The sequence below is a fragment of the Aotus nancymaae genome, unplaced genomic scaffold (genome assembly GCF_030222135.1).
Source record: "Aotus nancymaae isolate 86718 unplaced genomic scaffold, 86718_ANA_hifiasm-v0.15.2.pri h1tg000004l, whole genome shotgun sequence".
NCBI classification, from domain to species: Eukaryota; Metazoa; Chordata; class Mammalia; order Primates; family Aotidae; genus Aotus; species Aotus nancymaae.
The window spans coordinates 10,636,859-10,651,784 of record NW_026988415.1 but is presented as its reverse complement, the minus strand read 5'-3'; the positions used below and the strand labels follow the sequence as shown (position 1 = coordinate 10,651,784).

The 14,926-nt window shown below is 40.9% G+C and overlaps 1 protein-coding gene across 2 annotated transcripts in view; it reads right to left on the bottom strand.

Annotated features, from left to right (window-relative positions):
- FGF13 (fibroblast growth factor 13) overlaps nucleotides 1-11,747 on the bottom strand; it is a 579,020-nt gene extending 567,273 nt beyond the window's left edge. For both annotated transcript variants that reach the window (XM_012472309.2, XM_064384169.1), the window contains exon 1: nucleotides 11,458-11,747. The gene's annotated coding sequence lies outside the window, so the exon portion shown is untranslated. The remainder of the gene's footprint in view (nucleotides 1-11,457) is intronic.
- Between the last annotated feature and the right edge of the window lie 3,179 nt (nucleotides 11,748-14,926).

Genomic DNA, 14,926 nt, shown 5'->3' with positions numbered 1-14,926 from the left:
GGTAAACTGGAAGCAAAGATTGCCCACCGCCCAGGATGGCCAATCCCAGGCAAAAGGGTGAGGTGGGACGGGACGAGTGCTGAAGAAGAATAAGTACTATTGAAACGTTGCTTGAAAATGCTTGTGACCAAAACCCAGGGAAGGTCCCTGAAGATTCGAACTAGAAGGAAAACTGCTCAGAAATTGTTCTACAGAGGGCAGATGGGTAAGGAAAGAGAAAAAGAAGAAAGAGAGAGAGAGAGAAAGGAAGGAAGGAGGGAGGAGAGGGAGGGAAAGAAAGGAAAAAAGGAAAGAAAGGAAAGAAAGAAAAGAAAGAAGAAAGAGAGAGAAAGAAAGAAACTGACTAGGGAAGGAGGGTGAAATATTAGTCAGGAAATAGCTCCTGGGGCGTCCTGGAAAACTTCTTCTGTGATGGCCTTTTTTGTGCATCCAAATCCCTGGTAGCCTCGTGCTCTGTTGAGGGACTGGGGTGGTGACTAGCAGTACTTGGTCCTCAGAACCATCCATTAATCAGACCTTAGGCCTCAGCCTGCCCATGAAGGCGCTGTCGCGACTCCCACGCAGAAAATTCGTTTTCCCTCATCCTACTCAGACCACCCGCTTCTTAATTCGGTTTTGTTAATGGTATTAAACCAGGCGAAGAAATCATATAGATGGATTAGTCTTACTGAATTCCAGGCGGTAACTCAATTACAAGAGCCTGCTGTGGCTTTCAAAACCAGGAGTGTGGGCTGCCCCTGCTCTCAGTCCGGGTCTAAAGGTCGGCAACCCTCTAAACTCAATTTGCAGCCTCCATCCTCAGTCTGAGAGGAACTCCAGGCCCATTTTTCTTGTAAATAATATCTAATAATCTGGAGCTTGATGACACAATGTGATTATCCAACCCAAAGTTAGACCATTAATTAATATCAGTTGTCTGGGAAGGAAAACATTTCTCTTCAAATGATTGAATTCAAAAGGAGTGAAGGTTTAGATGAGTTTAGAGGAAAGGTCGAGGGGAAGGGAAATCCTACCCCAAACCTCAGCATTATGCAGTATACCCAATAATGAACCTGCCCATGTACCTCCTGTATTTAAAACAAAAGTTGAAATTTAAAAAATAATTTACACCCAATAACAGTAATCATCAATTTAGCACCTAACTTGTGTCAAGCAGCATGCTAAATCTTTACATCATCTTATTCCCTCTTCACAACAACCGTAAGGACATGTTGGTTCTGTTGTTATTTTCATTTCGAAAATGAGGCAAATGAATCTCAGAGAGGTAAAGTAACTTGCCAGGAGGTCACACGGCTGGTACATGGTGGAGCATGGATGACAAATATGGGCGGCAGGCTAGGATACCAGGTGGGTCTATAACTCTAAAACCAGTGTTCTTCTGTCAGACCACAGGGTTTCTCAACACTCCTATCAGCCTCTTAAAAAGACGTGGGAAGCACATTTTCCATGGTCCTGTCTGCCAATTCTAAACTTCTAAGTCTTTTCAGACTTCCCTAGCTCAGCACATTCAATCAAAAACATACACACACATACTCCTCTGTTGTGTACACATCATTACTTTGTCCACATCCCCCCATTAAGCAACAATATCTTATTTTTGGAAAAGGGTCGGTTTCTGTCTTGGAGGATATTAAGCATGGTATTGATGGGGACACTGGGTGTCTCAGCTTTCCTGCCACATTAAGATTTCCAGGAAAGTTCTCTGCACAGATAAGACCCCTCGCTAAGCCCTATCAACAATGACACTTCTAGGAAGGGTAACTTCCAGCTGGAAGGTAGACATCATTCTGTTCCTGAAAGGACACTAATCATTAATATATGACTAAACCTAAGTTAGTTAATACAATCAAGGTGAGTTCAGATGTCTGCTGCGGAAAATTAGTGGAGTCTCTCTGTCCACAAACACAAACAGGTAAAATACAGTGTTTTTGTTTTTTTCACTGTAAACCACCTTGCAAAAGAAATAATCAGAAGATAAAGGAAATACTTCATGCAAGAACAGTATGGTAGTTTGTGTCCATTTAGAGACAAATCAATGACATCATAAGGACATACATGCCAGAGACCAAGCATTATGAATATTCAAGTGCAGGGGCAAACGGTCTTATCTAAACCAAGATTCTGAAGATTCTGGTAAAGAGGTCACAGCCTGTTCTGTGAAAGGAATGGGGGACTTTCTCTCTTCAAAGCCCTGTGAAATATTTAATATGAAAAAAATGTTGTTGGAATCAACTCAGAAAAGGCATGCTCCAGTGTCCAGCCCCCAAGCTACTTGGTAATGCAGGATGGTCTGCTGGAAGATCTGCCATCTGTGTGAGGATGGTCAGAAGGTCTTTTCCCTTCACCAAAAAGATTCAGTCTTGAAGCATCTCAAGGAAAACCTGGCTTAGCTTGTAGTACTTCCACTTTCCCACCCAGATCCATCTCCTTCATCTCACTGCAGTAGAAGTACCCTCAGTTTTCAGTGTAGCGATTTGCACTTATCTGGTCGCTTCACCTCTCTGTGCCTTGTCACTTTGGTAAAATGTGTCCCATCCTGTCTCTGCTGTTTTAGGAGAGATATTCCATTGACCTGGTAGAGCATGGTGGCCGGGGGGGTGAGTGCAGAGTTAATCTGTGTAGTAGAGTGACTCAGTCCTGGAATTAAAGCAGTATTCTAAAACAAAATGTTGCATGGCCACGCCTCTAAAGAGGGCTGGGCTGTTTTCTGGAATAAATTACTACTTTGTCGTAAAGTGGAAAAGGTCCTAAGAGTCTCACTGTCTTGGCCCCATTATCTCAGTGTCAGTTTCCTGCTAGTCTACAAATGCCTCAAGACACCAGCCTCTGGATTCCAGGTTTGCTCATTCTACAGCAGTTCTGAGCAATGTTTCTGGGCAAGAGGCCACATGGTTCCCTTGTCTGTGCTGGAGCGGAAAGTTGGAGTGAGCAGGAAGGTACAGGACACATATACTTAGGGCTTTTTTCTGGCAGTTTTGGACTACCTGGATGTAGAGACATTGTCATCAGGCACCACCAAATTAGATGATTCAGTGACAAGACAGCTTTTCACTGGATAAAACATGTTTTCCATTTGTGAAAACATTTCACAGTAGAAAACTGGTTCAAAAGGAGGCAGCCTGGCAAAAGCTACCAGCCAGGGTGCTTGAGATAAAGAAAAGCTCAATGGGCCGAGATCTGGGAGTTGGAAGCAACTTTAATTTTTACACTCAAGTCTCAACAATTTGAATATTCAGTAGTCAGTTGTTAGCTTCTTGTATTTGCCTATATCTTGAATTCTCTCAACAAGATTGTAAGTTCTTAGAAGAAAAGGACTGTGTGAAACTCCTCAAAGATTAACTTGTCTCATGCCCAACCTGTGGTATAACATAGTGCCTGACACATAAGAGGCACAATAAATATCCTCATTATTATAATGTTATTTGTTTAATTTACTAGCTTTCTTGTATGTACTACATATTTATCCAGAATATGGCACTTTATACTGAAAGCAACCCTCTTAGTTAATGACTATTATTATCTCCATTTTCCAGAAGAGGAAACAAGCTCAGAGAGGTGGAGCAACTTATCCAAGATTATACAACTATTAAGAGGTGCACCCAGGCAGGATTGAGATGCAAGTAGGCACTTTTGCTTCCAAAGTCCCTGCTCTTTCCACAATATGATACTGAATATTTTGTTAATATTATGAAATAAAAAGTACCTCTAAAACTTCTCTGAAAATAAAGTCAAACATTAGAGGGAGAGCAGAGATCTTAGGGCTTACTGGCCTTTCCTTTGTTTTCTGTCAATGCCTGACCCCTGCCCCTCCCCACACCCAGCCACCCTCCACCCCCACAGTGTGATAAACGTAGAGGAGTGCTTTCCAGATTCTCCTCCCAAGAAATACTTGCTGCTCAGCTGTGGGGAGTGTAATCACTGGGCACCTTCCAGCTGACAGCTCCCTCACAGTTTGTCTCTGCTGTGGAACTGCTTCACCTGAGGTCATTCCCTTCCTAGATCAGCCCACATTCCATGAATGAGCAAAGCCTGGCCATTTTAGATCAACACAGGCACTCTGACAAACAATACTCACTCCAAAGCTCCCTGCCAGGTAGGCTAAGGCTTCATTGGTCCTGCTTCACAGTTCAACTTCTCCCTCTGCTCAATCCAGTCTCTTCCCACTTCCTTTCACAGTTGTTGATCCCTAATGAAAATGTCTTCCACCACAAACTCCATCTGCTTTCGGAGATTCCCATCTGTGACACCTTCTCTCCCTGTTTCCCTCCAACCCTGTCTTACTGCCCACGATTTTGGTAAACAAAGATTCTGGTACTCTTCCTCTTCCTCTGATAGTTTAAATGATCTTCACTGTGTTGCCAGTGCTTTTTGCTTCTGATCCTTTGTTTTCTTGAGTAGTTTCTTGGAGCCCTCTTTGGAAGCACCAGGGGTTAGGACATGTGAAGAGCCCTGATGCGTAGCTGGTACTGTATACAACTGTTACATTTTAGAGAAAGAGAAGTGACTTACAGATGGTCAAGAAATAACAAGCTGGGTTTCTAATGATGAGACACTTAGACCTATACTTCCCTTCACTTCAAACTGTAACCTACTTGGTATGATTTTACATGGTGCAGAATGGATGTGTCTGGCACATGGTGTAAGTGACTTTACCTATTACACTGTTGTCATAACCATACCTGCTATACTGTGGCTAATTGTGGTCTTCTCTAAGGGACCTCCCTACGTGTGTACTCTTCTCAGTATCCCGCTTGTGGGATTCTTTATTCTTCCCCATTCTACTTCTCCCAGTGCAGTCTCTGGTGCTATTTCCCTTTCCATGTTCTCATCTCCTCTCCCAGTATGAGAACCTTGCATGATTGTTTCTTATTACATTTTTTTCTATATTTATTCCACTCTATTCTATATGGCCTTTTCCCTCCCTACATCGCCCAGCCTGCAGGGTAAGGATTCACTATTGTCTGCTTTGGGGAGGCAACTTAAATCAACAATAGGAGGTTTGCCTTACTGTCGCTAGGCAAAAGAGACTCTTACAGCAAAGAGACTCTGCCTGGAGGGTCCCCACTTAGTATAAAAGAAGCAACAGCATCATTTTGCTTTGATTTAGGCATGTACCAGAAGCATTGTCAACGCAGCAAGACTAATGATCCAAAATAAGGGATGTAATTAATATATGGTGCTTTACATAAACTGTCATTTCATCCTTGTAAATTTTCTTAGTATTACATAGTGTCATCCTTGATTTACGAGTAATGAAAAGAACTGGGAAAGGGTAATTTACCAGCTCAGTTTCCCATATCTATAGAATAGCACTAGCAGTATTTGAACCCAGGTCTTTCTGTTGCAGAATCCAATACTTTTTGCATATCAGATGCTGACATTGTCAAGAAGGCTGTGGTTGGCATGGGCCAGAGGATTCTGAAAGAATCCATGGATAGTGAATGATGCTCTGTCTTTTTTGGTAGTGAAGAGGACATTTCTGAGAACCATATCAAAGCACACTAATCAAGAAAGCTATGGCATTGTGACTAAGGACAGAGGAGTCCTCTCCAGAGGCTTCCTTAGCCACAGTCATAATCCTCCACTGCCAGTCTTTGTTATTTCTTCTGGATTGTCTGATGTCAACTCAGCAACCACTTCTGGTTAAGGCTGGGAAGTAGGTTTGCAGAAACTCCTTCCATGTATGGTTCCAGGTTAGAGTTTGCCACTGAGAGAAACTCACTCAAGACTTGGAATGTGGGAGTGAAGCAGAAGTCATTGTTCTCAGGAGGTTGTGACAGTCAGGTATGTGGCATCACAGATCTCTCTATGAGTTCCCATTTCCTATTAGCCTTATGCAACTAGACCTGGTGACTTCTCAGAATTCCTGCGAGCTTTGGTTTCCTTACCTCCTCCAGTGTTTCAAGTTAAAGTCATTAGAGATATTTGTCTGATCCTCCAGCATGAACCTCCCGGACTTTCACTCTCCTAACTCCTCCTACTTTTTGTGAATCTAGTTTCTAAAATATATTAAATTCTTTATCATTGTAATATTTTAGTGGCTCTATTTTCATGACTGCATGCAAACTGATTCAGGTACCCACTCTGAATTTCACCACTAGTTTTGTGTTATTATAAAATGACTCCCTAGGAAGTAATGTATCTAAAGTCCATACAAAGGCCTTTTTTCTTCTTTAGAAACCACAGAGGGCTCTGGGAAGATAGTGACCTAAGCATGTGTTGTTTCCCATTCCCAGCTCCAGGCTACCAATTCTCCTCAACCTAATGGTGACTAAAGCCTAAGGAGAAGAGCTGGATGTGAGTGGGGCCCTAGACATTGTGGAAGACTCAACAAAAGAGGTGTTGTCAGGCTTTGTCTCTTGAGCAAAGCCTGAATCCAGCACTAGAAAAGCCTAGCACAAGGAGACTAGGAGACCGGGAAAACATCATTATACTTGTTTTCCCGGTCTTCTAGACCTTCAAAAGGCCAAAAAGGAATGAACTAAAAGAATAGACAGAGTCAGTATAGACCTGGGAAGGCAGCAGCTTTCTCCAGATACTGGTTTCCCACTACTTGAGGGCTTACTACCACCTAGGGAGCCCCCCTTCTACTATAAGCTGACCTCAATGTGCTGACAACTAAATGCTTTATAACCATTTCTGTGGGTTCAGCAATCACCAACCAGAGAGGTAAATTAGGCAATGTATACCTAAAAAAATTAAACTGATGGGAGGAGAGACAAGTGACAACTTGAACACCATCACAACCAACACGATAACAAAATAAGAGCCTATAAGGAGATTCAAGCACAGCATAAAAGTAGACTTTCCAGAACTGCAAACAAAAATGTGAATTCCCCAATAAACAGTTCAGCAGATGCATTTAAGAAGAAGAGGATTATAGCTGAGACCCAAAATAGTGGCCTGTAAGATAAAGTGGAATAAGAGTCATAAAGCACAAAGTCAAAAATACAAAAACAATGAAATGATGAGGAAAAACATAAGAACCTTAGAAGATAGGTCCTGAAAAATAATAAGTCTCCTAGAAGGAGAAAAGATAGCTGAGCATGGTGGCAGGCGTCTATAATCTCAGCTATTCAGGAAGCTGACAGGAGAATCGCTGGAACCCAGGAAGCAGACGTTGCAGTGAGCCAAGATTGCGCCACTGCACTCCCGCCTGGGCAACAGAGCGAGACTCTGTCTCAAAAAAAAAAAAGAAAGAAAGAAAAGAGAAAAAAATAATTACAATAAAGCTACAGTTATCACAAAAATGTGATATTGACAAAGGAAGAACCTCTATTTTAGACCTAAAAGCAATAGTTTCCAGATAAATACATATTTTAATGTAAAAATAGTAAAAGTCCTACAAGAAAATCTAGGGAGATTTTCAACAACACACGCAATCTAGAAGTGGAGAGACCTTTTTAATCAATTCTCAAAACCCAGATGTTATAAAAGATATTTGACTATATATAATACTTCAAAATTTTGGCAGAACACACAATAATTAAATCAATAGGTAAGAAACTGTAAACATAGTTGCACCCAGAGAACAGATGAGGGGCTTATAGCTATGATATACAAGGACCTCTTAACAATTGACAAAGAAAAACAATCCATTCAAAAACAGGCAAAATGTAGGAAGAACCACTTCACAGAGAAGCAAATTCAAGTGGCCAATGATATTTTCAAAAGATACTCAGACTCATAAGTAAACAGAGAAACTTATTTTACATTAACTCATAAGTTATTGTAAAAATGAGATGACTTACTTTTAATCCATAAGGCTTGCAAAATTTAAAAAGAGCAGTAAGATAAACTGTTGGTGGGATTGCAAGGGGAAATTTGTACTCTCATAAATTACTAGTAGACTTGTAAATATGTTATATGCTTTTTAAAAAGCAATAAGTCAACATTTGATGAAATTAAAAACAATATGCATACACCCTTTAACCCAGCTATTTATTCCTGGGAACCTGTTTCAGACTGAAAAAACCAACAGCATGTAAGGGCATATATACAAAGGTGTTTATTGCTATGTTGCTTTTTAGTGGTAAAATATAAATTGGAAATAAAGTGAACGTCCACTAAAAGTGGAATGGTTGAATAAATTATTCTTCATCTATATCACAAAATGCTGTGCAGCCATTAAAAAGAATGAAATAGTGAGATTGCCGTTGACTTGTAGGTTTTGTTGAATGGGAGTAATAGTAACGATGATAATAGCAAACATTCACATATGGTACTGTTTTAAGTGCTTTATGTATTTTAACTTGTTGACTGCTCACAACAACTCTATGAGATAGGTTCTATTACAATCCTCATTTTCTCGATGAGGAAACTGAAGCTCACAGAATATAAGGCCACATAACTAGTAAAAGGCAAGAAGAGTAATATACAAAAATGTGTGAGTAACAAGATCTGTAAAATAATCTATAGCTAAAGACAGGCATGGGCATATGTGTATACATATATGTTTTATATAATTATATGAGACTGGCAATGTGGAAATACAATATTCAGCTAGTAGTATGGATTATTATATATATATTATATATGTAAAGTGTATTAAAAATAATTAAGGAGCCTCAGCAATTCAAAAACAAATTCAAAGAAGTTGCAATTACTGCTTCAAGTAAGACAAAGAAGGAAAGCCTCTCCCAAGGGAAGTCCATCCAGATCTCATCACCAAATATCTCTTGCCCCTCCTCTGTGCCCCTTGACACTGTGCTGATCCCTCCCTTATGGCAGAACTACTGTATTTAGAAATGCCAGGTGCTTCCCATCCTATCTAAGCCAAGAGACTCCCTGGAATCCAGTCATCACTGTGCTCTGAGATTGCCCAACTGCAGAAGGCTTCTGAAATCCCACTCTTGTGCATAAATCTCAGATCTGGGGCATGGAGACAGAGAAAAGACCTGTCTTATGTACACATCTCCTTGGGAAAATAAAGCTTCGTGTTGGGACATGTTCTATCCTGCCTCCCAGCTACAGCAAAGAGATTTAAACTTTACCACCCCCATTGACACAGACCAGATTTATGCCTAAGTTTACAGCGATAAATAGGCATAGATTTCCTCTCTCAAAGAGTTCAAGTTCTTGAAGGAAAGATATGCCTTTTATATTCAATAAATGTGCATTGAATGAGGAAAATGATGGCATACATGAATAAATCAAATACAAGGTAGAGAGTAAAGTGTTAAATCATAGTGCTACAAACAAAATGCTATAAGAGTTGTAGTAGAGAAGGGCAAACATTTCCAGAAATGGTTTTGTAAAGAGATGGCATTTGAGCTAGATGCAGTATTTCTGAATGTGTGATCAGCATCATATTCTCTGAGGTTCTTAAGGGCTCCAGATCTCCTAAATCAGAAACCCCAGAAGTGAGACCCAGGAGTTGGCATTTTAAAGAAGGCTTCCACATCAATCTTATGCACACTATAGTATAAACCATGAGAAATGAGGTAGATTATGGTGTGCAGAGAAGTGGGGAAGGACATATAATCAAGGGCAATAATGTGAGTAAAGTTTCCAGGCATAAAAGCAGAAAGGAAAACAGTGGCCAGTTGAATTCAACCAGGAATGTTGGAAGTGGTGAAGAGGAATAATGAGGAATAAGATTTGAAAGGTAGGTTAGGGCTAGATCATGGAGGGCCTGGGGATGCTGAGTTAAATAATTTGGCTTTATCCCAAAGGCAAGAAAAATATTGAGAGATATAAGACAAAACAAAAATATGAGGGCCTAGACTTGCACAATACTTCCCAAATTTAGCCATGCCTTAGAATGATTGCTTGCTAAGTCTAGCTTCTGGGGCTCCACTACCAGACTTTCTGAATCAGAATTTCCAAAGATATGAATCAGAAATGACATCTTTAAACAACATTTTCAGGTGATTCCTGGGTAGACAGCCTAGCATTGGTTCATGAAATGGAGTTTGGGAACCACTCCTTTACTGACAAATGCATTCCTAAGATGTTGCTTGGATGTAGAAATTTTATTAGTGGAGCCACTGTTCAAAGTACTAGGCAAGTAGACTCTTCAGAGGCAACCTCCTGCAAATCTCCTTGCTCAGCAGAAGAAAAAGAAATCACTTTCTCTGTAGTATTTCTATTAAATAAACACCCAATTTAAATGTAAAACCCATGACAACTTCCCATAAATTGTGACAACACATTTGAATGCCTGGTGTTGGTGATGCTATATGGTTGTACAAATACAACATGGGAAAAATAATTTCAAAATATTTAAGTTTCCTCTATATAGCAAAATGAATGACCATAAGGTAATATTGGAAAGGAGATAGTGCTAGTAGGATGTGATGCTGATAGAGCATGGCTTCAAAATGGATATATCTACTACCATGTAGCCATTTTGAGGTAGCAGGGGAAGTTGAGGAACCAATATAGGTAAAAACCAGAAGGTTTCTCAACTCAAGCTCCAAAAAGGATTAGGCTATATGACTTCCAAGATTTCTTCTAGCTTTAATATTTTAAGTTGATGTTATTTGTACACCATCTACCTTGAAGATGAGCAAAAGGAAAAAAATGGGCAGCGGATGCAGTGTTCAAGTATCAGTCTAATTCATCTTTCTTAAAAAACGCACAGCCACAGATGATTCTGAGGCTGAAGGTTTGCTTCCTAAAGCCATGCAATATTTTAAGATTGTCATTTTCATTTAAACAAAGCATATCTGTTACTAAAGTGTCTCTTCATTTTCATGCAAACACCTCGGTTTGGCTAGCTGGAATGCTGACATACTAGTTTGCTTAGCAAATGCTCAAAAGTCAACTTTGAGCAAGAAAATGCTATTGTTTAACCTTCCAACAGCCAAGCTTGCTTCTTTTCTTCTCAGAGGGTACCTAACCTCACCCCCAGAACTTTCTAGTTTCCCTTCAACTCTAACTCCTTCCCCTATGCCCATTGCTATAAACAGGCTAGAAATCAGAGATGAGCTCTGACAGCAATATCTCAGGAAGGAAATGGAATCCAAGCAAGTCTTTTGTGCACTTGGGTTGGAATCTCTTTTTCACAAGGTCTGTCTGAACCATAGGAATCCCTGCCCTGTGCAGCTCTACATTACTGTCCACTGCTGCACAGTAGACAAGGAAAACACAGATAACCAGTGCTCTGATCCAAATTCACATTCACACAGTAATGAGTCAGGAAAGACAAGGCACCTGGAATAGAGCAGCTCCAGGTAGAGTAGTTGACAAAGAGTTAAAATTAACATTGAGGTGCTTTCTTGCTTGCTAATTCCTTCGCTTTTGGGTGAGAGGGTACAAGGAAAGGAATTAATTCCCAAACATTACTGTGGCTTGATCAGTGTGTTGGGAGCATGGAGTTGTATTTTTATTCGCAGGCTATGTCCTGCCCAGACATTTGTCTCCCCACCGTAGGCCAAGGAAACCTGGGCCTGGGTTACCCAAGAGGATACCAATTCCCGTAGCATTTTCCCCAATGAGTTTGGTTTCACCTACCTTAGAAGTGGAGACGCAATGGGCCTGGTGGTGAGAAACAAGCAAGATCCCACCATGGACCAAGATCTTAAAGTGCCCTGTTGTTATTAGTGCCCACGGTCACTCGCTTCCAGGCCAGGGGTAGGAAGCTTCTTGGTCATGTCGTCACTGTGCGTTTCTGAGGTTTGCAATAGTCTGCATCTGAACCAAAGCACCCCCAACACCCTAATTCCCTCCTGGCTTCAAGGGCTCCAGGCTGGAAAAGCAAATAGTCCCGAGTGATTGCAGGGGCCAGTGGACCCTATGCAGTTCATATCAGACTGTTCTGAGGAGTGGTAAGTCACAGGGTCTATATTGCAGCTATTTTTAGTGAAACTGAATTCCTTCCCTGAGTTCCCTTGCTTCCAACTTGTTCTAAGTGTAGGAGACCAGCTGTGGTCAGATCATCTTACTGGACCAAGGCTCTGTCAAGGCGAAGGAACCAAACCAGGGAGGTGGAGCAAAGAGTTCACAGCTGTTGGTGCTTTAGTCCTTTCTCAATGTCTCAGCCATCTCCACAGCAGTATGATCCTTTGGAAAGGAAAGTGTCACTACCCAGGGGAGTGGGCATTCCCCTCCAATCTGGCAGAAACTGATAGGTAGATGACATGAGAGGGAAAAATCGAGAAGTTGGCAGACCTTTCCATTTTTTTCCCTCAATTCCTAAACACACACACACACACACACACCACACACCACACACACTCACACACACACACCCCACACACACACACACACACACACACACACACACACACACACCACACGCATCAGATTCTATAGGCCAAACCCACATCTTTGACAAACTTGCCAAAAGGGTCTAGAAAAGAATGTCATCATCCATGAGCCAGGCCAGAGGTGAAACTATGAGGAGGACTGGTGTCTAGTCACTTTTCAGCTGTCATTTGTTATTCTAAGAGGTAGTTTTAATGGGGAAAAAAATTCCAGGAAGATTTATTTTGGCTTTGAACTTTGGCAAGAAGTGTTAATTCAGAAGAGGCAGTTCTCCTGGCTCCTGACGGTGCTAATTTCTCTCCTTGGCTTCATCTAGGTAAGTTTTTTACCAACTGTGGGCTATGACCCATTAGAAAGTAATGCAATCTATTTAATAGGGCATAATCAGCATTAAAAAATGAAACTAAATAAAATGTATAAAATAATAAAAAGTTTCACAGAACATACCCACTGTTACTATATGCAATGGAGTGCACTGCACATAGTAAGTATGTTCCGTAAAACTTTTGTTTCGTCTATGTACATGTGTACTCAGTCACTGCATAAAATGTACTATTTTTACTCTTGGTCACCATAAAATCCTACTTTTTTGGAAAACACTGATTTAGATGATTTGGTAGAGAAGCACATGAAGATAAATCATTCAGGACCCCCAGTTTTATAAATGCTACTACTGCTACGATAACCACTATTTTAGGGGCGTTCATTATATGTCAGGCACTATTCTAAGTATTTCATTTACATCATTTTCTCTAGTTGTTTTCATAATCTTCTGTGATACATTTATCTCAGTTTCACAGAAGCAACAGCAAAGGCTCAATATCAAGTTTAAGACCTATCAAGAAGAAGATCTGGGGTACAAACACAGGTCTGTCTGTCTCCAAAGTTTGTGCTGTTAAAAATTCTAGACCACTTCCCTCCTTAATTGGTCAAGACAGAGTTAATTCCATTTGTTAAACAGATATGAAAGTCTTGGCTGTGCCAGTAGCTTTATATAAAATCAAATTAAAATGTTTAGAGAAAAATAATTTCATATTCCTAGAAACTTCTAGTAACCTCTTATTTAAAAAGATGGTTTAATTCTGAATTAGCTAACCTATTTTACTTAGAACCCAACATCCCAAACTGAGTCTCAAGACTCTCTAATGGACATCTGAAAGATCAGCTGAAGGAATATGATTTCAAGGAACTCATTTTCATGGCCTTACCCCTCTAGTTACTTCCATTCTATTCCACACAGAAATCTTGTCCCAGGGCGCATTTGGTTTTTGTCTTTTTATAGTTTGAGCTAAATCAGTTCAACCACTTTTTGAGTTGATGAGGAAAAAAAAATCATAGTTATTCTACTTCCAAAATAAGCTTCTCTTTTGGGTACACAGAAAGCTCAGAAAAGGCTGAAACTTCCAAACTTCCCACTTCACATATGGGGACTACTAGGTCCTCATTACTTTCAAATTTACTTTTAAAATTCCTAGTGATTTGCTCATTTTGCAAACTTTTATGTTCTGTTGTCATTTTTGTAATTTCATGGCACATACTCTGCGTGCATGCCCAGTATGTTATAGACCAGAGGTACTGGTTTCAATGAGTGCCACCATGTGGAAAGTGTGTTTGTGGGGAGAGAGAGAGAGGTTAAGTAGGAGGAGAATATTGAATACAGCCTCCTGCAGAGCCCCTGTGGGAGTGCAGGTTACATGAGAGATGCCCCAAAGGGAAGTGTTTCCTGGCTGCTTGCGTGGATCGGAGCTACACCACATGGCTACTGGCTTCAGAATGGTATTTTCTCCAAACCAGGGAAAGCTGAAACCTGACCTAACTGGCGATTAGCTTCTCTGTAGCAGATCCTGGACTCTCATCAGAGCTTCTCTGATCTTCTTTGTTTGGAATGAAAACTAATTGACTCATAAACACATGCAGAATTTCCAGGCAAGAAGTTCTCCATTGTTACCAGTGGCATGACCAGACGCTGGGGTCACAGGTGCTGTCAGGAATCCAGCCCAAATCTTAGCTTCCTACCATGCAGGCCCTGCAGCTTACTGGCTGGGCTTGGCTTTTAGGGGCAGAAATTCACCCCCACCTGTAGCCACATCCTTCCGATGCTTTTCAAAACAGGAACAGTTGTCTCAGTCCTCACATTCTCCTGGCTATTCTATTTTTGCCAGGATGGAATAGGATATTGCAGGGCTTCTCCAGCCAGAGCTGAGCAGATTTGTCTAAAAGGATCCCAGGACTCCTGGCCTTAGGGCTCCCCACCCGAGGGCATGCTCCTGGCTGTGTCTTTTCCAGTCACCACATTCGTGGAAGCAGTGTGGAAAGGACAAAGAAAAGGGGCTCTACTTATCAACTTTACCACTCTGCTGAAAGCTTCAATGAACAAAGGGACATTTAATAATAAATTCCTTCTCTGATATTTATAGCACCAATTGCTCAAAGCTGTTTTAGGTTTTATTTTTTTAAATCTCAGCCTTTGTCACAACTTCCTGGACAACTGGAGCAGAAGCCAGGTATTAGCAGCTCCACTTTGCAGACCAGGAGACTGAGGGATCAATAGAGAGAGACTCTTCCGAGTATGGACAACAAATGAAAACAGCTGAGAGCTGTCTATGTCTGAAAGCACAGAGCCCATTCAAACATCTTGCTAGGAAGATGAGGCTGTGGTCCTTAACTCACTGACTCACTGACTCACTCACTTGATCATCCATTTACCTAGCATTAA